This window comes from Sphaeramia orbicularis, chromosome 13 (assembly GCF_902148855.1).
Source record: "Sphaeramia orbicularis chromosome 13, fSphaOr1.1, whole genome shotgun sequence".
NCBI classification, from domain to species: domain Eukaryota; kingdom Metazoa; phylum Chordata; class Actinopteri; order Kurtiformes; family Apogonidae; genus Sphaeramia; species Sphaeramia orbicularis.
In genome coordinates this window covers 38,410,957-38,437,452 of record NC_043969.1, presented here as the reverse complement: position 1 = coordinate 38,437,452, position 26,496 = coordinate 38,410,957, and the positions used below count along the sequence as shown (strand labels likewise).

At 33.9% G+C, this 26,496-nt stretch overlaps 1 pseudogene; it reads right to left on the bottom strand.

The window, feature by feature from the left end:
* Positions 1-25,902, bottom strand: part of LOC115431152 (teneurin-4-like) — a 138,351-nt pseudogene extending 112,449 nt beyond the window's left edge.
* Between the last annotated feature and the right edge of the window lie 594 nt (positions 25,903-26,496).

Below are 26,496 nucleotides of genomic sequence, written 5' to 3'. Positions count from 1 at the left end.
ACACACACTTGGTGACAGATGCTAGTATTTTTGAACATTTGACCTAGCGCCAAAAATAATCATGCAAATTAACCGATGTTGGAGTTAATCATTGACATATGCCAGTATGAAAAAATCAAATAATATGTGATCCACTTTTTATGTAGTAAATTGGAAAAAAAAATTGTTTTGTTTGTTTTTTGCATCCAAAAAAATGGTTTGTTTACATTACAAACACGGCATTTAAAGGGTTAAAAAATGTGACAACTATTGAGTATTTGGTATTTTCATTTATGGCTCAAGTTGATGAAATAGAAAAAAAGTGTAAAAGAATTAAAAACAAAGTGTATGAAAATTTTTTTGACATTATTCCTCAAGTGTGCCAAAAAGGCACACTTGGTGCTTAGTAAGGGCCTTGCTGGATGGGATACCAGAGGGTTAATTTTTTTTTTTTTTTTTTTAATGTATTTTTTAAATTTTTTTCAATTATTTTTATTTTATTTATTTATTTTTATTTATTTTTCAGAAGAAAATTTTCAGTCGTATTGTTTTTTTTCATGCCTGAAGAGGAATAAAAACACTCAGGAAAAAATTTTGATTAAGGTTCTCATAATTTGTGCATGAAAGGGTTAATAACTTTACCACCACTAATCTTTTCAATACGTGTAAATAACAGCTGTAAAATGCAGTTTCTCAGCTTTTCACGATCATCAGATATGACCCATTTGGACATTCAGAGGCTCTGTAGTTACTATGGAAACACCGTCATCTTCTACAACATTGATACACCAGTAGAGTGACAAATGATGGTGCTTGCAGATGCTTTTTTTTTTTTTTTACACTTAGTTAACCCTTTCATGCATAAATTATGAAAAAGAAGCATCTACATTTTTTTTAGGTTGATTTTGTTACCCAAAATTTGGCTAAAGTTGAAATGTATTTTGACTTTTTTTTTTTTTTTTTCAATATATGGTGTTATTAAGAAGATATGATGGAGAAATGTGTTGTTGGTTTGCATTGTATTGACTCAGCCCTGAGTATTGTAAAGAGGAGTTGATAACGTTATTTATCCTGTTGCTTTTTTTGTTTTGTTTTGGTTTTTTGTGTGTTTTTTTGTTTTTCTTTTTTCTTTTATTTTTTTTGGGGTGGGGGGGTGGTACGTTTGTTGTATGGTTTGTTTGTATATGTTGTGTCTGTGTACACTCAAAAAAAATAATTAAGCCAAAAATGTTGACTTTATGTATTTTAATTACATGTAAATTTTCCATGTAATTTCATTACATAAGTTTAATGTAAAGAGTTGCATTTAATACAATGTTTTTTCTATCACATTGACTTAAGATGAATAAATTAAATACCTTCAGTCAGATTTGTTTTAGTTCATGCAAACTTTTACATAAACTGTGTTTGACTGTGACGCTCAGCCTTTTTATGTGATCTAGTAAATAAAGTTTACTTTACTCGTTTAGATTCACTTTATACTAAGCATATTCACATTACGTTTGACTTTTTCGGATAAATAAACTTTAAATTTCATGTATTTCAGTTATATTTTACTTTAAAATATTACCTGATGTTTATTAGAGCCAAGAATCATTTTCTTGAGTGTAGTTCCCTGTGTATGGGTACATGTTTGTGTAAATGTATAATTATAAATAAATAAATAAATAAATGGGAAAAAAAGAAGATATTTAACCTCCTGAGACCCAGGAAAGTACAAGATTTGGCTTTTTTTAAATCAATAATTCCCTAAATTGGAAACATCATGATGCACGATGAAGAAGTTGACTGAACAGAGCTGCAAAATAAAATAAGAAACAAAAGAAATTGTAATTTATTTGACTCCGGTCCTTTTTCATCCTTCAGAGTAGTCGTTTTTTAACGTGTGTTGAAAGCTTGAGCAGGCCCACGTTTTCTGTTCCCACTTTTAAACATGATTCTGGTCCAGTAATGGGATCTGAAGCCATCTCCTGAGGGTCATTAGATCTGATGGTTGCCTTGCCTGGTTGTTAACAGCCAAATAATATGAGCCCATTTTACAGGACCAGGTGCACTTAGCGCTGCAAACACTGTTCTCCTAGCGTATCCCCCCAGCTTTCCTCCAATGATGATGATGATGATGATGCTGCTCCCAGATAAGCATATTCAAAAGCGTTTCCGCAGCATCAGGATGTAGTCAAATACATTCCGCCGATGGAAGTTCTGAATTTGCGTAATTGCTCTAATTGAAGACTCAGACTTGACAACCCAAGAATAGCCTTGTCTCTTTTAACAATAAACACTTCAAAAAGTCCGATTTCAATGTGTTTTCTCCTTCAAAACAGTATTTGTGAGTCTAATCTCCACATTAGGAACAAGAGCTGATTCACTCTGGACGGACTACACAGACATAAATCAAATGTTGATAAGGCTAGGCGGATTATTATCGCACCAGGGCTGCGACTGAAATAAGTCGTGTCTGAGTCAAATGATCAACAAATGTGCAAATGGAACGGACAGTGAATTTAGTTGAGTCTTAAAAGCCAAAAACCACTTATCTGGACTCTTAAATTATTTTTTTTTTTCTGTACATTTAACATTTTCTAAGCGATTTATCCCATTTATTATAATATGATTCTCTTTCTTTTGCATTTTTTCAGTGAAAATCTGGTATTTTTCTGTATATTTAATTTACTGGTCAGGTGGATGTTCATAGAATCTCTGAGTAAATTCAAAGGTTATTTGATCAGAACAGAGAAAATTGAAGAAAAAGAGAATATTTCAGCAAAATATATCTTTGACTGAACATAAAAACATGTGTCTGCTACTTCTATATTCATACATGTAACAAAACTCCATGGGTTTTACTGGTGAATCAGTGTTTCTACATTCACTATGTCCAGTTTTGGGTTTTGTAGCCATTTCTAAATGAATTTCCTCCATATTTAACCTTTTCTAAGTGATTTATCCCCATTTATTATAATATGATCCTCTTTCTTTTGCATTTTTCAGTGAAACTCTGGTATTTTCCTATATATTTAATTTACTGGTCCAGTTGATGTTTATACAATTTCTGGGTAAATTCACAGGTTATTCGATCAGAACAGAGAAAACTGAAGAATATATCTTTGACTGTACATAAAAACATATGTCTGCTACTACTACATTCATACATGTAACAAAACTACATGAGTTTTACTGGTGAATCAGTGTTTCTACATTCACTATGTCCAGTTTTGGGTTTTGTAGCCATTTCTAAATGAATTTCCTCCATATTTAACATTTTCTAAATGATTTGTCACCTTTTATTCTAATGTCTCTTCAGCCTATGGCATATATTTTTTAGTAAAGAAAGAGTATTTTTCCATCATGTTCTCTTCTTAGAGCCAGAAAATAAGTGACTACAATTGTCCTTAATAGGGATGTAACAATATGAAAATTTCATATCACAGTTATTGTGACTAAAATTATCACGGTTATCATTAATATCATAGTATTGGATAAAATTGTGCTCAAAATGTTCAAACAGCACTGATACACACACTGAAATAATTTAACCAAGTTGTATTTTGGGGAAAAAATAAATAAATAAATAACAGCACAATGTTTTTTTCTGTTGGCAGAAACATTCAAATAGGAACATGTAAACATCAAATATACAAATGTGTGTTCAAGATGGAACCTCATGGCTATTGTTTGACCATTTTCCATATCAAGATTGAGTTGTTTTAGTTTCTTTTTCATAGATAGATGAATAGATAGTCTCTCTCTCTCTCTCTCTCTTTCAAAGTGCGGTAATCAAACACGGTTATCATCATTAGAATTTAAACGGTAATACTAACTGTCGGGAATTTTACCGCGGTTTATCGTTATACCGGTAATCGTTACATCCCTAGTCTACTACAGCTACATTCATACATGTAAAAAAACTACATGGGTTTTACTGTTGAATCAGTGTTTCTACATTCACTATGTCCAGTTTTGGGTTTTGTGGCCATTTCTAAATGAATTTCCTCCATATTTAACATTTTCTATGTGATTTGTCACCTTTTATTCTAATGTCTCTTCAGCCTACGGCATATATTTTTTAGTAAACAAAGAGTATTTTTCCATCACGTTCTCTTCTTAGAGCCAAAAAATAAGTGACTACAATTGTCCTTAACACTGAAAAAGTTAAGATTGAATTTTTTTGGCTGTATTGTCCAGCTGTACTTCTTAATGCCAATGGACATTAAATTTAATACTTTTTTTAATGCTGTTAAAGGCCTTAATTTTCACAAAATCTATGTAATGACAGAATGGATTTCCTCCATATTTAACCTTTTCTAAGTGATTTATCCCATTTATTATCATATGATCCTCTGTGTTTTGCATTTTTCAGTGAAAATCTGGTATTTTCCTATATTTTTTTATTTACTAGTCAGGTGGATGTTCAAAAAATCTCTGAGTAAATTTAAAGATTATTTGATCAGAACAGAGAAAACTGAAGAAAAAGGGAATATTTCAGCAAAATATATCTTTGAACATAAAAACATGTATCTACTAAAGCTATATTCATACATGTAACAAAACTACATGGGTTTTACTGTTGAATCAGTGTTTCTACATTCACTATGTCCAGTTTTGGGTTTTGTGGCCATTTCTAAATGAATTTCCTCCATATTTAACCTTTTCTAAATGATTTGTCACCTTTTATTCTAATGTCTCTTCAGCCTATGGCATATATTTTTTAGTAAAGACAGAGTATTTTTCCATCATGTTCTCTTCTTAGAGCCAGAAAATAAGTGACGACAATTGTCCTTAATAGGGATGTAACAATATGAAAATTTCATATCACAGTTATTGTGACTAAAATTATCACGGTTATCATTAATATCGTAGTATTGGATAAAATTGTGCTCAAAATGTTCAAACAGTACTGATACACACACTGAAATAATTTAACCAAGTTGTATTTTGGGGAAAAAATAAATAAATAAATAACAGCACAATGTTTTTTTCTGTTGGCAGAAACATTCAAATATGAACACGTAAACATCAAATATACAAATGTGTGTTCAAGATGGAACCTTATGGCTATTGTTTGACCATTTTCCATATCAAGATTGAGTTGTTTTAGTTTCTTTTTCATAGATAGATGAATAGATAGTCTCTCTCTCTCTCTCTCTTTCAAAGTGCGGTAATCAAACACGGTTATCATAATTAGAATTTAAACGGTAATACTAACTGTCGGGAATTTTACCGCGGTTTATCGTTATACCGGTAATCGTTACATCCCTAGTCTACTACAGCTACATTCATACATGTAAAAAAAACACTACATGGATTTAATTGGTGAATCAGTGTTTCTACATTCACTATGTCCAGTTTTGGGTTTTGTGGCCATTTCTAAATGAATTTCCTCCATATTTAACATTTTCTATGTGATTTGTCACCTTTTATTCTAATGTCTCTTCAGCCTATGGCATATATTTTTTAGTAAAGAAAGAGTATTTTTCCATCACGTTCTCTTCTTAGAGCCAAAAAATAAGTGACTACAATTGTCCTTAACACTGAAAAAGTTAAGATTGAATTTTTTTGGCTGTATTGTCCAGCTGTACTTCTTAATGCCAATGGACATTAAATTTAATACTTTTTTTAATGCTGTTAAAGGCCTTAATTTTCACAAAATCTATGTAATGACAGAATGGATTTCCTCCATATTTAACCTTTTCTAAGTGATTTATCCCATTTATTATCATATGATCCTCTGTGTTTTGCATTTTTCAGTGAAAATCTGGTATTTTCCTATATTTTTTTATTTACTAGTCAGGTGGATGTTCAAAAAATCTCTGAGTAAATTTAAAGATTATTTGATCAGAACAGAGAAAACTGAAGAAAAAGGGAATATTTCAGCAAAATATATCTTTGAACATAAAAACATGTATCTACTAAAGCTATATTCATACATGTAACAAAACTCCATGGGTTTTACTGTTGAATCAGTGTTTCTACATTCACTATGTCCAGTTTTGGGTTTTGTGGCCATTTCTAAATGAATTTCCTCCATATTTAACATTTTCTAAATGATTTGTCACCTTTTATTCTAATGTCTCTTCAGCCTATGGCATATATTTTTTAGTAAAGAAAGAGTATTTTTCCATCATGTTCTCTTCTTAGAGCCAGAAAATAAGTGACTACAATTGTCCTTAATAGGGATGTAACAATATGAAAATTTCATATCACAGTTATTGTGACTAAAATTATCACGGTTATCATTAATATCATAGTATTGGATAAAATTGTGCTCAAAATGTTCAAACAGTACTGATACACACACTGAAATAATTTAACCAAGTTGTATTTTGGGGAAAAAATAAATAAATAAATAACAGCACAATGTTTTTTTCTGTTGGCAGAAACATTCAAATATGAACACGTAAACATCAAATATACAAATGTGTGTTCAAGATGGAACCTTATGGCTATTGTTTGACCATTTTCCATATCAAGATTGAGTTGTTTTAGTTTCTTTTTCATAGATAGATGAATAGATAGTGTCTCTCTCTCTCTCTCTTTCAAAGTGCGGTAATCAAACACGGTTATCATAATTAGAATTTAAACGGTAATACTAACCGTCGGGAATTTTACCGCGGTTTATCGTTATACTGGTAATCGTTACATCCCTAGTCTACTACAGCTACATTCATACATGTAAAAAAAACACTACATGGATTTAATTGGTGAATCAGCGTTTCTACATTCACTATGTCCAGTTTTGGGTTTTGTGGCCATTTCTAAATGAATTTCCTCCATATTTAACATTTTCTATGTGATTTGTCACCTTTTATTCTAATGTCTCTTCAGCCTACGGCATATATTTTTTAGTAAAGAAAGAGTATTTTTCCATCACGTTCTCTTCTTAGAGCCAAAAAATAAGTGACTACAATTGTCCTTAACACTGAAAAAGTTAAGATTGAATTTTATAGGGATGTAACGATATGAAAATTTCATATCACGGTTATTGTGACTAAAATTATCACGGTTATCATTATTATCATAGTATTGGATAAAATTGTGCTCAAAATATTCAAAAAGTACTGATACACACACTGAAATAATTTAACCAAGTTGTATTTTGGGAAAAAATAAATAAATAAATAAATAAATAAAAAAAATAACAGCACAATGTTTTTTTTTTTCTGTTGGCAGAAACATTCAAATATGAATATGTGAACATCAAATATACAAATGTGCATTAAAGATGGAACCTTATGGCTATTGTTTGACCATTTTCCATATCAAGTGTTAGATGTTTCAGTTTCAGATAGATAGATAGATAGATCAAAGTGCGGTAATCAAACACAGTTATCATGATAATTAGAATTTAAAGAGTTCTACTAACCATAAGGAATTTTACCACGGTTTATCGTTATACCAGTAATCGTTACATCCCTAGTCCTTAACACTGAAAAAGTTAAGATTGAATTTTTTTGGCTGTATTGTCCAGCTGTACTTCTTAATACCTCTGGACATCGAATTTAATCCTTTTTTTTTTTTAATGTCGTTAAAGGCTTTAATTTTCACAAAATCTATGTAATGACTTTTAATGCTTTTTAATGACCTGCAGAAACCCTGTGTTAATACATTTGCCTTCTGCGACTATTATTCAAGTTGCACACGTTGCTGAAATGACCCTGCAGACAGATGCAGCCTGTGGTGTAATTTGTGCTTCTGTTTTACAGTTGCATCTGAAATTCCAATCCGATCGGCCTTCTCAGGAAAATTCTCATTTCTTTTGTGTTTGCTGTAAAACTCACATGCCAATACGTCTTGCATGCATTCCAAAAAAAGCGCAAAACTTAATACAATTATTGATACGGCTACGAGAAAATCCAATACGGTATCGGCTCCGTATGCATTATTAATGTAAAGGAACGCAGGATTAATGCATGAAGAGGGACTTCCAACCAGACGCACTCTCCCCCAGTTTATATGGAGAATTATGTTTCTGCTGTGGAAAAATAGTCTTTAATCATTGGCCATCACATGGAGAGGCTAACGCTGCACAGACAGGAATATATCAAAGCCAAATGTGTAGGGATAATGAGTACCACACCTGCAGACCGTCATTAGCTTCTGCAGCAATGAGAGTCATCTTTAAAATTACTACATGCGCGCTATGAAATGTCGGACACAAAGGGGAGTCTGTTGGAGGAGAAACACTATCCTGTGTCTGGGCGCTCAAGTGCATAACTCCCATCCCAAACGGACTCCTCCAGTACTTAGTTTGAGTGATTCTGACTCTCAGAGCTCCAAACAGGTGTAAGATTCCACGTCTTTGAAAAAGCGAATCGGATAGTTTTAGTGGAAAACGGCGCACAGTGCGACGCTCCAGTACGTCCACCGTATCTGATATTCCACGGTATTAATATCCCTCATCAGAAAGTCTTTCAGATGTGGGATCAAATGTTTGCTCCCTTCCCAGTGTTTCAATCTTATTCCGCTGATAATCAATAAGTCAATAGATGAAACCCAAATCCTTACAATCTAATCTTCAAATAGAGAAAGAGTCTAATTAAAGCAGGAGTCAGACCATGATTTATATGTTTTTAGTTGATTAAAAGATCCTTTCTTTGGTTTCCCAACTTTGCAGGTGAATCGTCTAATTTTACTATTTTACAAAGAACATCGTGTGAAGACAAAACCACAAAAATCACACTCGTATTAATTCTACTTTTGCACCCAGTTCTGTTCAGGCAATTATGACAAAAAGGTTTAATTACAACTGTGTAAAATACTTGACAAAGCTTCACCCTTTATCAGACAAGTGACTATGTTTGGTCATTTCCGCACACACTACAAGACAGTGACAGCAACAGTTACAGTGAGGCAACAATCTCAGGTCACATGATATCGTGACTCACGTAAAAATACACGCCGCCTTTAATTGACGTGTGATCTGTACGCATTCTAAGTTTTCTGTGTGTATGTTCACGCTGCGTCAAATACCATGTTCTGCAGGTTAGGAGTTGGGTTTATGTCAGTGTTTTTCAACATTGGGGCCTGAAATTTCTCGTAACTGATTAAGAAAAAACTAACATATATATGTACAGGGTGGGGAAGCAAAATTTACAATGACCATTTAGTTGTTTTGAGGTGTTGTTTAAGTGGTATTGGTGCATTTTTATCGGATATCTTTTACGAGTACGAGTACACACACTGAGTATCGGAGCCGATGCTGATACTCGTATCAGTATCGGTGCATCCCTATTAGTGTGCATGCAAACGACCTTGAAATAATTTTGTTACATAAATATTTAATAAAATGTCAAATTTTAGCATATCGTTAAGTTACTGTTCTTGGAGAAGCTCACCATCTTCCCTCTTAAGCTCCACCTTTTTGTCCAAATATGAATAAAATATAGAATAGAATATATCTTTATTGTCATTATACATTTGTACAACGAAATTAAAAAGTGCAATCCTAAAAGGTACAATCCTTGACATAAAAAAATTACATACACAATCACACTTGCATAATAAATAGATGAAGAAAGTAAAAACACGCAGACACAATCACAAGCTGCTATAATATAAACTTATGGCTTCAAAAACTACTGAAAACAAACTTTATAGAAGCACACGAGAATATAGGGTGAGGAAGTAAAATTTACAATGAACATTTAGTTGTTTTTTCTCAGCAGGCACTACGTCAATTGTTTTGAAACCAAACATATACTGATGTCATAAATCATACCTAACACTATTATCCATACCTTTTCAGAAACTTTTGCCCATATGAGTAATCAGGAAAGCAAACGTCAAAGAGTGTGTGATTTGCTGAATGCACTCGTCACACCAAAGGAGATTTCAAAAATAGTTGGAGTGTCCATAAAGACTGTTTATAATGGAAAGAAGAGAATGACTATGAGCAAAACTATTACGAGAAAGTCTGGAAGTGGAGGAAGCAACAAAAAACGTACCAAAGCTTTTATTAAAGCTCTCAAATCCCAAACCCTAAAGGATCCAACCAAATCCATGAGAAAAATGGCAATTGAACTTGAGGTAGACAACAAGAGCGTTAGAAATGCAGTAAAATATGATTTGAAGTTAAAATCTTACACAAGAACACCAAAACACTTGTTGACAACAGCAACAAATCCAACTTTAGCAATTTTTGGGAATCATGTTTATGGCCGCCTTCTAGCCCAGATCTAAACCCTCTGGATTCTGCTATTTGGGGCGTTTTAGAACATGCTACCAATAGAACATCACACAGCAATGTCGACTTTCTTAAAGATACTATTAAAGAAGAATGAGAGAAGTTGTCACCCGAATATTTGAGGAACACTTGCGCAAGTTTCAGGAAGCGTGTGAAGGCAGTTATTGAGAAAGAAGGAGGACACATAGAATAAAAACATTTTCTATTATGTCAGTTTTCTTGTGGCAAATAAATTCTCATGACTTTCAATAAACTAATTGGTCATACACTGTCTTTCAATCCCTGCCTCAAAATATTGTACATTTTGCTTCCCCACCCTGTATATATGATATATACATTTCACTATAATTGAAACACCACACACTTTTTCTCATAAAAATGAAGTTCAAATAAAATGCAGGATATAATATCTGAGAGGGCATATCTTGATTGACCCAATCATGTGACCGTGCGTGTTACTACGCTTCAACCTGCCTGGACACAGTCACAGTAAGAAAACTGGACTGAAAAGAGAATATGCATGTATATTATACATTATATAGACTAAATGTTGTCTAAAATTAACTCAACATATGATCAAGTCAAGATCAAGTTAAGATATGCCCTCTCAGATATTATATCCTGCATTTTATCTTAGCCTGATTTTTATTAGGAAAAGTTTGTGGTGTTTTAACTATAATGAAATATATATATTATATACATAATATATATTTTTTTTAATTAGTAATTTTTTTTAATCAATTACTAGAAATTTCAGGCGACCCCATTTGAATTCCAGCGACCCCAAGGTTGAAAAAACACTGAGTTAATGTTTCCCCCAAATGTGACTGAATCATACAAATAATGGATAATTGTTGACTGAACTTCACAAAAAGCTTAATTTACATGCAATTTATAGTACAGTTTGCCCATATTCCAACTTATCATCATTAATGATGCCTTATGTAGTGGATATTCTGTTTTTATGTGTGTGATGAGCATCTATATTTGCTTGAATGTAGTTAAATTCAGTTGCAAAGAAATAAATATCCACCAATTTATATCAGACTGAGACCAAATACATATAAAATGGAGAGATTAAATTTTGAAGACATTTACCTGCAGCACAACATCGCAAAGTTTGCTCAAGTAACTGTATCTACATTTGGATGCATATGATTTATTGATATATGTATTGATATATGTACACATCCAGAGGTAAAACAGAAAATACACAAAAACATAACTACTAAAGACAGAAACTCAAGTTAAAGTTATCATATTTATATTCTGTTTCCATCACTGCTTGACAATAAAATCTGATCACTTTCTACAAAGGTTTCATGCTGATTCTTTCATGTATTGTTTAATTTTTTAAGGCAAAACTCAAAACAAAGCCTACATTAATTAAAGTTTTCATTATATCTCATCAAACAAAATGCTGTAATATTATATTGTACTGTAACACTAACAGGAGACTGCATTCCAATGATAAACTGCACAGATTTAATACTTTACAGACCAGGTATTGACAAAATCTGACTCCAGTTGTTATTGAGAGCTACTACTGACATTTTTTTAACCCATAAAAAAACAAATATACACCGGTGACCAAAACTATCTAATGATTTAAACGGTTTAATACCTGTTCATCCACTAATCCTACCAGTACATGTAAATAATTGGTTTAAAATGCAGTTCATGGCCATCAGATATGACCCATTTGGATGTTCAGAGGCTCTGTAGTTACCGTGGAAACATTGTCATCTTCTACAACATTGATTCACCAGTAAAAAACATGGAGTTGGATCAATGACAGTGGATGGACACACTGCAAGTTCACTTATTGATATTTTTGCTGAAAAAGTCACTTTTTCTTCAGTTTTCTCTGTTGTAATATAATCACTTTGAATTTACTGTTTTCATGAGTATGTAAATTAAAAATAGGAAATTAACTATAGGAAAATACATAATTTACAATGAAAAATGCCAAATATGGAGCATAATATTGTAATAAATAGTGATAAATTGCTTAAGAAAATTTCATTTGGGAACTGACACAAAAGTAGCGCTGGGTCTTTATGGGTTAAACAATTTACTGACTGATAAATATTTGCTAAAAAACAGACTGAACTGAGAATCATTTAGATGTTTCACAGTAAATCTGATGTTTAGTGACTGAGATGAGCATATTCATTGTTTATTTACATGGCTTTTTATTACTTTCAACTTGGATTTTCAGTTGAACATTTGGAATTTCACTACAAAAAGTTAAAAATAGTGCATTTCTGTTCTATTTTTCCATTTTTTTTAAGGCAGCAGTGATTTCACATATTAGCAATGTACATTTTAAGTACTTTTGGTCAAATAATTGAGCCATAATAGGTACATTAGTTGTGACACCAATAACCTAAAGGGGTGGGTGAACCATGCACCACTTAATTTGTTGGACTTTGTTTATAAAAGTCACCTACAAGAACATCACCATTAATTTAAATTCTGTTTCTCTACAAAATGAAACATAAATCTCTTCCAACACCAAATAAAAATAATTATAAAATCATTAAATATGTCATCTGTGCCAATTTTACAAATCTGACTAATCAACCAATCGATTATTCATGCATATCTCTAATACAAACAGATTACAATGTAATCTGGATGCATGTAATTCAACTAACTTCTAATTATTATTGTGCACAAAAACAAAAAAAAGGAAATAAACGGCACTGATTTATCATTTTACCGTCGCAGAATCTGGCTCTGATCGTCGCTAATAGCTAATATTAAGATTCCCAAAAGCATGCAATTACTTTGACAAAAAATGTTAATTTAAAAACAAAGTAGAAACTGCAGCTATAATCATCTTTTTTCGCAATTAATTTGATGTTTAGTGAACTACATTTATTCATTCATTGTTTATTCATGTAGATATTAATTACTTTGGCTCAGATTATTCACTTCAAATATTGTATCTTTTCAAATTAAGTCCAAAACATTACATTTGTGCCTGTTTTTTTTCCATTTTTTTCTTTCAAATGAGCAGTGTTATTGGATAATCAAGCCATTTTCAGGTGATTAGTTGTGATATTGGTAAGAAATGCCTTCGATCCAAGCCATAATAATAATAATAACAATAATGAAAAGATGAAGAAGTCGACTATGCTTCTCATTTTGATTATTCAACTAATTCATTATTTATGCACATCTCTACAGACAATAAATCATTCATCGCTTTTTTCCTGTTAGAACTCATCATTATTATATCTTAAAAATCACCACGATACACAACATTTGCTCACACCGTCCGACACTCGTAGACTAATCGTCACTCACTCAGTAAAAACACATGCTTTCCATTTCTGCAGCGTCTTCAACTTATTACTCGAAGTCTGGAGTTATCCCGGCAACGTTAAAGGAAAAAAAAAAAAAATAGACAAAAAGAGGAGGTGATGGGGGGTAGGGTGGGGGGCTGGGGGTGCAGAGGCTTGCTTTCATGTCAAATAAAGTGGTGTAATTGTGACAGTTCCCCATTAGTTCAACGTGTGATAAATCACAAGATGACAGACTGCAGCTTCAACTAAACATAATGCTTCAGGCAAGAGAATTCACCTCCCCTTGTACAGCAATCAATATAGGCAAGTTTAAAAAGCAGGTATGCATGGAAAGAGGGGGTGGAAGGGTAAGGAGGGGGTGGGGATGGGGGCGGGGTCAGCAAGTTTACAAATCAGCCAGAAAGCAAAAGAGAAAGACGCACATGTTGACGTTAACCCATAAAGACCCAAACATCTACTGACGACCAAAACCATCTGATATAAACTGTTTAATACCCGTTCATCAAGTAATCCGATCAATACATGTAAATAATTAGTGTAAAATACAGTTAGTCGTCTTTTCATGGTCATCAGATATGACCCATTCGGATGTTCAGAGGCTCCGTAGTTACCATAGAAACACCGTCATCTTCTACAACATTGATTCACCAGTAAAACCCATGGAGTTGGATCAATGACTGTGTTTAGTTTTATGTTTAGTTAATGATATTTTTGCTGAAAACGTCACATTTTCATTTATAATCCCCTTTGAATTTACTGAGTTTTCATGAAAATCTAAAGTAAAAATAGGAATTCAATATAGGAAAATACATAATTTACAGTGAAAAGTGTAAAATGTAGAGCATAATTTGTAATAAATACAGATAAATTGCTTAAGAAGAGTTAAATCAAGAGAAATTTTCATTTGGGAACTGACACAAAAGCAGCGCTGGGTCTTTATGGGTTAAACAATTTACTGACTTATAGATATTTCCTATAAAAAAAGACTGCATCAAGAATCATTTAGAACCTTCACAGTAAATCAGATATTCAGTGATTGAGATTTACTTATTTATTGTTTACTTACATGGCTTTTTATTACTTCTGACTCAGATTTTCAGTTGAACATTTGGAATTTTATTTCACAAAGTCAAAAATTGTGCATTTCTGACTATTTTTCCTTTTTTTTTTTAAAGCAGAAGAGATTTCACATAATTAGCAATGTACATTTTAAGTACTTTTGGTCCAAAAATTGAGCCATAGTTGGTAAATTAGTTATAACACCAATAACCTAATGGAGTGGGTGAACCAGGCATATACCACTTAATTTGTTGGACTTTAATTATTGAAGTCTATGTAAATTAAAAATAGGAAATTAAATATAGAAAAATACATAATTTACAGTGAAAAATGCAAAATGTAGAGCATAATATTGTAATAAATAGAGATAAATTGCTTAAGGAAAGTTAAAACGAGAGAAAATTTCATTTGGGAACTGACACAAAAGTCGCTCTGGGTCTTTATGGTCTTTAACACTCTACTGACTTATAAATATCTGCTAAAAAACACTAACTGCACTGAGAATCATTGAGATGTTTCATGGTAAATCTGATGTTCGGTGATTGATACCTGTTGATCAAATAATCCTATCAATACATGTAAATAATTGGTGTAAAATACAGTTTGTCATCTTTTCATGGTCATCAGATATGACCCATGTGGATGTTCAGAGGCTCCGTAGTTACCATAGAAACACCGTCATCTTCTACAACATTGATTCACCAGTAAAACCCATGGAGTTGGATCAATGACTGTGTTTAGTTTTATGTTTAGTTAATGATATTTTTGCTGAAAACGTCACATTTTCATATATAATCCCCTTTGAATTTACTGAGTTTTCATGAAAATCTAAACTAAAAATAGGCATTCAATATAGGAAAATACATAATTTATAGTGAAAAACGCAAAATGTAGAGCATAATATTGTAATAAATAGAGATAAATTGCTTAAGGAAAGTTAAAACGAGAGAAAATTTCATTTGGGAACCGACACAAAAGTAGCTCTGGGTCTTTATGGGTTAAACAGTCTACTGACTTATAAATATCTGCTAAAAAACACTAACTGCACTGAGAATCACTGAGATGTTTCATGGTAAATCTGATGTTCGATGATTGATACCTGTTGATCCATTAATCCTATCAATACATGTAAATAATTAGTGTAAAATGCAGTTTGTTGTCTTTCGTGGTCATCTGATATGACCCATTTGGACGTTTAGAGTCTCTGTAGTTACCATGGAAACACAGTCATCTTCTACAACATTGAGCCCTTTTACATGCATACCAATACTCCGATTATTATCCGATTTTTGGAGTTATCAGACTATTCATGTGATCGGATTAATCAGATTAAGACACCTAAATTTCTCCCTAATATTCCAATGTCTTCACACATGTAGAAGCTACCCTGATTTCTTTAATTTTTTTTACATCTGCGCATGTGTAAAAAAACAAAAAACAAAAAAAAACAACTATATAAATGAAAGTAACGCAGCGACAACATGAGCCTAAGGAAAAAAGTAAACGAACAATGAAATGAAAAGAAGGATAGGACCAACATGTGACCTACAGTTGCAGAAAAAATTATTAAACGATCAAAAGTCATCAAAAACAATAGTTATGCAATCCAGTTCTAACTCCTGTGTGTATCGTGACTAAAACAGACAGAAAAAAAAACACGTAATGCCTAAAAGCACTGTTTTTCTCAGTACAATGCCAAAGGTGGTCTAATAATTTTTTCCGTGACTGTATTTTGCCATTTTATTAGCTCCCACATTAGGACGGCTAACGCTAACACCATAGATGTTGCCATGGTAACAAGACAAGACCAGATGTTTTGAAAATGACAGGAAGTGTACGTCTTATGTCATAACATATGTACGTACTTCGAAAGAAATCAAATAATGAACTGAAACATGTAAACTAGGGTTTTTCGGAAGAGCATGTAAACGCGTCACATCCGATTACGGCAATTATCGGATTACTCCTAGTTATTGGATTTTTATTGTCATGTAAACGGGCTCATTGATTCACCAGTAAAACCCATAGAGTTTGATCATCGACAGCGGATGAACAAACTTGTTATTGATATGTTTTACTGAAAAAGTCACTTTTTCTTCAGTTTTGTCCGTTTTGATGTAATAATCTTTGAATTTACTCCGATTTCATAAACACATAAATTAAATATAGGAGATTAAATACATGATTCACAGTGAAAACTGCAAAATATAGAGGATAATATTATAGCGTCAAAACACCATATTCGAAATCTCTCCAACGGGACATTTTAGAGATAATTTGACAGATTAGTGTTGCTAAATGACCCACATTTTTACTTTTAAATTCATGTTTGCTTTAGTTGGACCATAAGGGATTATCCAAAACAAGGAGCTACTTTATATTGAAATAAATGTTGGAATGGCGATCAATTAAAGTTCGCTCTCTGACGGGACATTACTGTGTCCCCTATACAGGGTGGGGAAGCAAAATTTACAATGAACATTTAGTTTTTTTCTCAGCAGGCACTACGTCAGTTGTTTTGAAACCAAACATATATTGATGTCATAATCATACCTAACACTATTATCCATACCTTTTCAGAAACTTTTGCCCATATGAGTAATCAGGAAGCAAACGTCAAAGAGTGTGTGATTTGCTGAATGCACTCGTCACACCAAAGGAGATCTCAAAAATAGTTGGAGTGTCCATAAAGACTGTTTATAATGGAAAGAAGAGAATGACTATGAGCAAAACTATTACGAGAAAGTCTGGAAGATACTATTAAAGAAGAATGGGAGAAGTTGTCACCCGAATATTTGAGGAACACTTGCGCAAGTTTCAGGAAGCGTGTGAAGGCAGTTATTGAGAAAGAAGGAGGACACATAGAATAAAAACATTTTCTATTATGTCCATTTTCTTGTGGCAAATAAATTCTCATGACTTTCAATAAACTAATTGGTCATACACTGTCTTTCAATCCCTGCCTCAAAATATTGTAAATTTTGCTTCCCCACCCTGTAATAAATGGTAATAAATCACTTAAGAAAGGTTAAATATAGAGGGAAATTCATGTGGGAAGTGCAACAAAACTAGCCCTGGGTCTTTACAGGTTGAATCCAGTCCGTTTGCACAGACCGGTTTGTTGATTTAGTTTTTTTTCCATCTGTTCCGGAAGGTAAAGGCGAACCTGCTCTTTCCTTATTGTGTTTGTGAGCATCAGTTTTAATGTCACGTTGTTTCCACTGAGCGGCACAAATCACAGCGCCTCCTTTTACCGTCCACGCTAACCGTTTCCCCCTCCCCAGATGACCGTACAGCTCTCTCAACAATTATGACTTGAAACACACAATATCCCCCACTGGAAAAGTCTAGAGGGACGTTAAGGCATTTCATTGTTGGGTCTTTGTCATCGTTCTGCCCCGGTACGCTGCCAACATTAGTTCAAACACTACCAATCGTTTATGGAATATAACAAGGTCCAACTGCAACTTACATGTCATCTTTCTCTCTGCGATCTGTCCTTTGGAGAATAAGCTATACACCCCTTGGTTCACAATGAAACAACAACAAAAGGCCAAAAGACAAGGAACAGATTTTTCATTTGTGACCACAAAGGGAGGGTTGTATCCCCTCTTATCATGCAGAGAACTAGCGTCAAGGCTGCTTCTCAGACCTCATCAGCACGACAAAGACAACTGGGGAGAATGCGGCCTTGTTCTACAAAGGTTAACCTCGGAGGAACCTAACAACTTCAGACTTCTCATTTGAAGACTCCGCAACAAACACTTGGCGTGGAGGATGGAGGGCCTACGGATTCCCTCGGATTTAACCTCTAATATCTGGGGTCACGCGGGTAATAACGGCACTTTTAAGCCTTCGCACGCACAAAAACAAATCTCCAACACACACAGAGTTGCTCCTTTACCGGCTGAAGTTTGACTCGTCTCAGATAACTTGCGAAATACCCACGTTTCTGCTCTGCAACGGTGATTATTCTTCTTGAGGCGATCAATTACTCTCAACTCTCTGAACCCATAAAGACCCAAACATCCCAAGTCAAACAAAACCATCTACTGACCTAAAACTTTCAATAACTGTTGATCCACTAAACCTATCAATACATGTAAATAATTGCGATAAAATACAGTTTGTCATCTTTTCATGGTCATCAGATATGACCCATTTGGACGTTCAGAGGCTCTGTAGTTGCCATGGAAACACCGTCATCTTCTACAACATTGATTCGCCAGTAAAACCTATGGAGTTTGACAAATGACAGCAGTTGTAGATGCTTTTTTTTACACTTTCGTAAAGTTGCGTATGACTTTTGTCACCATTTTTTCATCAAATCTCTAAAACCCAAGTCATAGCCTAAGTATCACAAATCCGTAAGTCTTTCCGTGATTACGCACGCAACCGCATTATGACCGCAGCGGCAACAAACATGGAAACGGCTTCTTGCTACTGTGGCTGCATGTAGCTCCCCTTCCCACAATCCACATCACGACAAATTTCCAAAAATGTCCGAGTCACCTACCAACTCTGATTGTAAACAAGTGGTTTGTTTATGGTGAGGTACACTTCAAAATTGAAAGTCAGGTGTGTAATCAGGGAAAGACTTTTAGATTCGTGATACTTAGGCTATGACTCGGGTTTTAGAGGTTTGACGAAAAACTGGTGCCAAAAGTCATACGCAGCTTTAATGATATATTTTGCCAAAAAAAAGTCACTCTTCCTCTGTTTTAATGTCATAATTATTGAATTTACTCTGAGCTTTCATGACCATCTACACGATCAGTGAATTAAATGTAGGAAAATACCTGATTTACACTAAAAAAAACAAAAAAAAAATACAGTTTCTCATCTTTTCATGGACACGTTAATATAAAGTACACTTATTGAGTCGTGTGTATATACATATCAAGCTGCAGTAGTTAAAAGTCATCACATGTTCATTAACCCGTAAGGACCCAAACGTCCACAATCTACCGATCGAATACCTGTTGATCCATTAATTGTATCAATACATGTAAATAATTGGTGTAAAATACAGTTATTCGTCTTTTCATGGTCATCAGATATGATCCATTTGGACGTTCAGAGGCTCCATAGTTACCATAGAAACACCGTCATCTTCTACAACATTGATTCACCAGTAAAATCCATAGTTTGATATGTCACAGTGGTTAGAGATACTTGTTTCATGATCAGTTAATGATGTATTTTGCAAAAAAAAAGTCACTTTTTGTCTGTTTTGATATAAGAAGCATTGAATTTGCTCTGAGCTTTTATGAACGTCTACAGGATCAGTGAATTAAATATAAGAAAATACCTGATTCATACTAAAAAAATAACAAAAACAAAATACAGTTTCTCAGCTTTTCCATCTACTGATCTAATACCTGCTGATCCATTAATCCTACCAATACATGTAAATAAATGGTGTAAAATGCAGTTTGTCGTCTTTTCGTGGTTATCAGATATGACCCATTTGGACGTTTAGAGCCTCCGTAGTGAACATCCTATAAAACACCAGTAAAACCCATGGAGTTTGATATATAACAGTGGTTGGAGACATTTGTTTTATGTTCAGTTTATATATTTTGCTAAAAAAAAAAAAAAAAAAGTCACTTTTTCTTCTGTTTTCATCTGCTTTGATATAATAACCACTGAATTTACTCTGACCTTTCATGAACATCAACATTATCAACAAACTAAATATAGGAAAATACCTAATTTACACTAAAAAAAAAAACCAACTAAATATAGTTTCTCAGCTTTGCATGGTCATGCATGTTAATAGAACAATTATGTACACTTATTGAGCAGTGTGTATATACATTTCAAGCTACAGAAGTTAAAACTGTTGGTGGTATGTTCATTAACCCATAAAGACCCAAACATCCACCATCTATGATCTAATACCTGTTGATCCACTAATCCTATCAATACATGTAAATAAATGGTGTAAAATACAGTTTGTCATCTTTTCACGGTCATCAGAGGCTCCGTAGTGAGCGTCCTCTAAAACGCTGATTCACCAGTAAAACCCACGGAGTTTGATATATAACAGTGGCTGGAGATACTTGTTTTATGTTCAGCTAATGATATATTTTGCAAAAAAAAAAAAGTTGCTTTTTCTTCTGTTTTTGTCTGCTCTGATATAATAAGCACTGAATTTGCTCTGAACGTCTATAGCAGGGGTGTCAAACTCATTTTAGTTCAGGGGCCACATTCTCCCCAATAAGATCTGAAGTGGGCCGGACCAGTAAAATAATAACAGTGAAAAAAGTCAAATTAAATGATGTCAGTGTTTACATCTATAAAGTTTCCTTAAAAATCTGAATAACATGGACAGCTTGAAAAGTCTTAAGAAAAACAGGTGCAATTTTAACAATATTCTGCTTTTGTTTATCATTTACACGTGTGCATTATAACTTACTTTACAATTACAAAAACATCATATTTAGTAACAGGCAGAATATTGGTAAAATTACACTCACTTCTCTAAAGACATTTCAGATTGTTCATATTTATTCAGGTTATTCACATTTTTTGAAAAAGAGAGTTTGTCGATATAAACATTTTCATGTCATTTTACTTTTTTTACGCTAAAACAACGAGAAAACTTGTCACTATTTATAGGTTACGATATGATACCTTAGTATTTTACTGGATTGACCCATTTGGGATTATATTTATCTGTATGTGGAATCTGAATTAAAAGGATTTTGACACCACTGATTGTTAATATCTTCAGTGTAATTTTTGCATTTCACAAATTCATCCCACGGGCCAGATCTGACTATTTGGTGGGCTGCATTTGGCCCCCGGGCCGCATGTTTGACACCTATGGTCTATAGCACAGGTGTCAAACATGCGGCCCGGGGGCCAAAACCGGCCCGCTAAAGGTTCCAATCCGGCCCGCAGGATGAATTTGCAAAGTGCAAGTTAGGGCATCGAACTGAAAAATACTATCACAATAACCTATAAATAATGACAACACCAACTTTTTCTCTTTGATTTAATGCAAAAAACATTAAACTATGAAAATGTTTACATTTAGAAACTATCCTTTAACAATAAAATGTGAATAACCTGAACAAATATGAACAACCTGAAATGTCTAAAGAAAATTAAGCACAATTTAAAAAATTTTCTGCCTGTTACAAAAAGTTTTGTACCTTTGTAGATCTGATCTGTAATATATATGTATAAATGATAAATCGAGGCATAATATGATAAAATTGTATTTATATTTCTTTACAAATTTCTTTTTTTTTCAGGTTATTCACATCCTTTTTGTTTGGATAATTTGTAAACATAAATATTGGCATAATTTAATGTCATCTTTTGCACTAAAACTATTTGGAGTTGTCATTATTTACTGGCTATCATGCTATTGTTTGACTGGTCCGGCCCACTTCAGATTAAATTAGGCTGAATGTGGCCCCCAGAAGAAAATGAGTTTGACACCCTTGGTCTATAGCAGGGGTGTCAAACTCATTTTAGTTCAGGGGCCACATTCAGCCCAAACTGATCTCAAGTGGGCCGGACCAGTAAAACAGTAGCATAATAACCTGTAAATAATGACGACTCCAATTTTTTCTTTTTGTTTTACTGCAATCAAAATTAAATTATGAAAATATGTACATTTACAAACTATCCAAACAAAATGATGTGAAAAACCTGAAAAAAATGATTTTTTTGGAGAAAAATAAGTGCAATTTTAACAATATTACACCTCAAAATTTCACTTTCAAAAGTTCAGGTTTTTCACATTTTATTGTTAAAAAATAGTTTGTAAATGTTAATATTTTCATAATTTAATGTAACTTTTTAAACTAAAACTAAGAGAAAAATTTGGAGTTCATTATTTTATAGGTGTAATGTAATATTGTGTTTTTCACATTAAACTAAGAACATTTGGAGTTCATTATTTACAGGTTATTTATGCCATTATTTTAGTTGAGATCACATTGGTCTGTATGTGGAACCTCAACCAAAATGAGTTCAACATCCTTGATTGTTAATATCTTAGTGTAATTTTTGCATGTCACAAATTCATCCCAGGGACCGGATTGAACCCTTTGGCGGGCCGGATTTGGCCCCCGGGCCACATGTTTGAGACCTGTGGTCTATAGGATCAGTGAATTAAACATAGGAAAACATTAAAAAAAAATCAAAATACAGAGGATAATATTTCAATAAATGATGATAAATCACTTGGGAAGGACAAAATCATGTGGAAGTTGTGTGGGTTTTTAAGGGTTAACGATGAATATTCCCAACAAAACATCCCCTCCTACATAAAAGCCCATTCTCATCTAATGCCCGTCACCACAGAGCAGACGGCTACTATCAATATATTTTCCTCGTCATGTTGTTTAGGTCGAAAAACCCTCCCACTGGTGCGAGTCCTGCTGCACGCTCGGATTCGGAGGTGTGCGTTTGTGTTTGTGCGTGCGTTTGTGTGTTAGCTTTACAAGTGGTCCAATCAGAGCTCCGAGCCGGGGGTGTGTAGGGGCCCCAACAATGACTCCCAGGGGTCCTACTCATGCTCCTGCTCCTCTGCTGTGGACCGTTTGTGAACTGCTGAACACTGAAATGAGATTTGATTTCACTTAATTCGACCGGTTGGATGGTGACGGTGGTGTAATGACGCGGTCTTTTTCGATGAATTTTTTTTGTTACTGTTGAATGTACGGTCGCGGGAAAAATTATTAGACCATCAGAAGTCGTCGAAAACAACAGTTATGCGATCAAGTATGAACTACTGTGTGTATCATGTGACTTAAACAGACATGGAATGCCTAAAAGCACTGTTTTTGGCAGTAAAATGTCATAACTATTGATTTTTATCAAGAAAACCATGAAAAATGAATCGATTATCAGCTCTGAAATCAAACTCTTATGAGCTATTTTTTGTTGTTAACATTATATTTGTCCAAACAAATTGTACCAGGCATTAAAATGTACAAGAAATTAAAGAAAATAAGGGGTGGTCTAATCATTTTTTCCACAACTATATATTGTTTTGGGGTTTGTTTTTTTTGGCTGTTATGACATGATGTTTGTGCTCTGTACCATATAATAAAATAAAAGGGAAAAAAAGTACTTGTTATGATTATTATTACATTATTGCATCCTACTAGTGCTGTTATGTTATTGTTTCTGCAAGGGCCCCCCCCCCCCCCCCCAAAAAAAAAGTACTTATTATGATTATTATTACATTACTGTATCCTATTAATGGTGGTGTTATGTTATTGTTTCTGCAAGTGGACCCCCCCTCCAAAAAAAAATGTACTTATGATTATTATTACATTATCGCATCCTATTAGTGCTGTTGTTATTGTTTCTGCACGTGACCCCCCCCCCAAAAAAAACTTATTATGATTATTATTACATTATCATATCCTGTTAGTGCTGTTACGTTATTGTTTCTGCAAGTGACCCCCCCCCCAAAAAAGTACTTATGATTATTATTACCTTATCACAGCCTATTCATGCTGTTACGTTATTGTTTCTGCAAGTGACCCCCCCCCCCAAAAAGTACATATTATGATTATTATTACATTATCCCATCCTATTAGTGCTGTTATGTTATTGTTTCTGCAAGTGCCCCCCCCCCCCCCCCCCCAAAAAAAGTACTTCTGATTATTATTACATTACTGCATCCTATTAGTGCTGTTGTTACTGTTTCTGCAAGTGACCCCCCCCCCCCCCCCCAAAAAAAGTACTTATTATGATTATTACTACATTACTGCATCCTATTCATGCTGTTATGTTATTGTTTCTACAAGTGACGCCCCCCAAAAAACATAACTTATTATGATTACTATTACATTACTGCAGTTATGTTATTGTTTCTGCAAGTGCCCCCCCCCCCCAAAAAAGTACTTATTATGATTATTACTACATTACTGCATCCTATTCATGCTGTTATGTTATTGTTTCTACAAGTGACCCCCACAAAGAACATAACTTATTATGATTACTATTACATTACTGCAGTTATGTTATCGTTTCTGCAAGTGACCCCCCCCCCCCCAAAAAAAGTACTTATAATTATCATTACATTATCCTATCCTGTCAGTACTGTTATGTTATTGTTTCTGCAAGTGACCCCCCCTCAAAAAAAAAGTACTTATTATTATTATTATTACTACATTATCACAGCCTATTACTGCTGTTATGTTATTGTTTCTGCAAGTGACCCCCCCCTCAAAAAAATGTACTTATTATGATTATTATTACATTATCACAGCCTATTACTGTTATGTTATTGTTTCTTCAAGTGAAAAAAACACATAAAAAGGACTTATTTTGATTATTTTATTACTGCATCCTAGTCGTGCGTTTATGTTGCTGTTTCTGCAAGTGACCCCCCCCCCCCAAAAAAAAGTACTTATTTTGATTATTACTACATGATCACATCCTATAAGTCCTCTTATGTTATTGTTACTTCAAATGAAAAACAAAGTACTTATTATGATTATCATTACATTATCATATCCTATTAGTGCTGTTATGTTATTGTTTCTGCAAGTGACCCCCCCCCCCAAAAAAAGTACTTATTTTGATTATTACTACATTATTACAGCCTATTACTGCTATTATGTTGTTGTTTCTGCAAGCGAAAAAAAAAAACAAAAAAAAGTACTTATTATATGATAATTATTACATTACTGCATCCTATTAGTTCTGTTATGTTGTTGTTTCAGCAAGTGCCCCCCCTCCCAAAAAAAGTACTTATTTTGATTATTACTACATGACCACATCCTATAAGTCCTCTTATGTTATTGTTACTTCAAATGAAAAAAAAAAGTACTTATTATGATTATTATTACATTACTGCATCCTATTCGTGCTGTTATGTTATTCTTTCTGCAAGTGCATGTTTTTGTTTGTTTCTCTCTCTCTCTCTCTCTCTCTCTCTCTCTCTCTCTCTTTGCTTTTTCCATGCATCTCCAGACACGGGATGGGTCCTACTACTGCAAAAAGCTTCCTCCAAACTTGAAGCATGGACTCACCTGACTCCACACCTCATGAAATCCACATTATCCTCCACATTTTCCCTGGGAGTCTTGGCTTTGAAAATGCAAACAGCAGCCGTTTAGAGTAAGCCATCCTTTGCATTGCACAGACTCACAACACCCCTCCTGTTCTTTTACATCTTATGACAACCGGCTTCACGCGCTCATATATATATACGTATATGTATATCCATATAAACACTCGAACCTACCTCTAAAAATCCACCCAAAAACCAAGTCCTGATCCGGCTTGATCCGTTATTTATGTGCCGATCTGACATTAGGACGCGTTGCAGCCCTTCCCAGCTCTGATCCAGCTCCCCCCCCCCCCCCCAAAAAAATCGGCAACCTCTCGGACTTTACGTGTTTAAATTCTTATTATTAGTAGTTGTAGTATTTCCCCCAGTTGGGAAAAAAAAAACGGACAAACGTGCTCGGAATGAATCGACAGGGGTTGCGTTTTCGTTGTCGGATGTACGGTTCACAAAGCAGCGTTAAATGTGGAAAAGGGGGAAATAACACACGCGGATTTCAGAAAAAAAAAGAAAAAAAAAAGGAGGAAGGAAAGGATTAACATTTACCAACGCAGCAATAATATAAATAAAAAAAATAAATAAACATGGAATAGTTAAAAAAAAAAAAAAAAAAAAAAGAATCATGCGTCTGCGGGGAAACTGGTCGCGTTAGTAGTTCTCTGCTTGGTGCATGATGCTTGTGTGCAGCTGTCTGTGTTTTTTCTGCAACACTGGCAAAAAAAATATATAAAATAAATAAAAAATAAAATCACACTTAGATGAACCTTACCATTCTGAAGACACATCCAATGGAGCAGGCCTGTCCCGTTGACAAATCATCAATATAGAGTGGGATGCCCCAATAACAACACACAGCTCTCCTGCTTCTTCTTCTTCTTCCTCCTCTTCTTCTTCTTCTTCTTCCCTCCCTT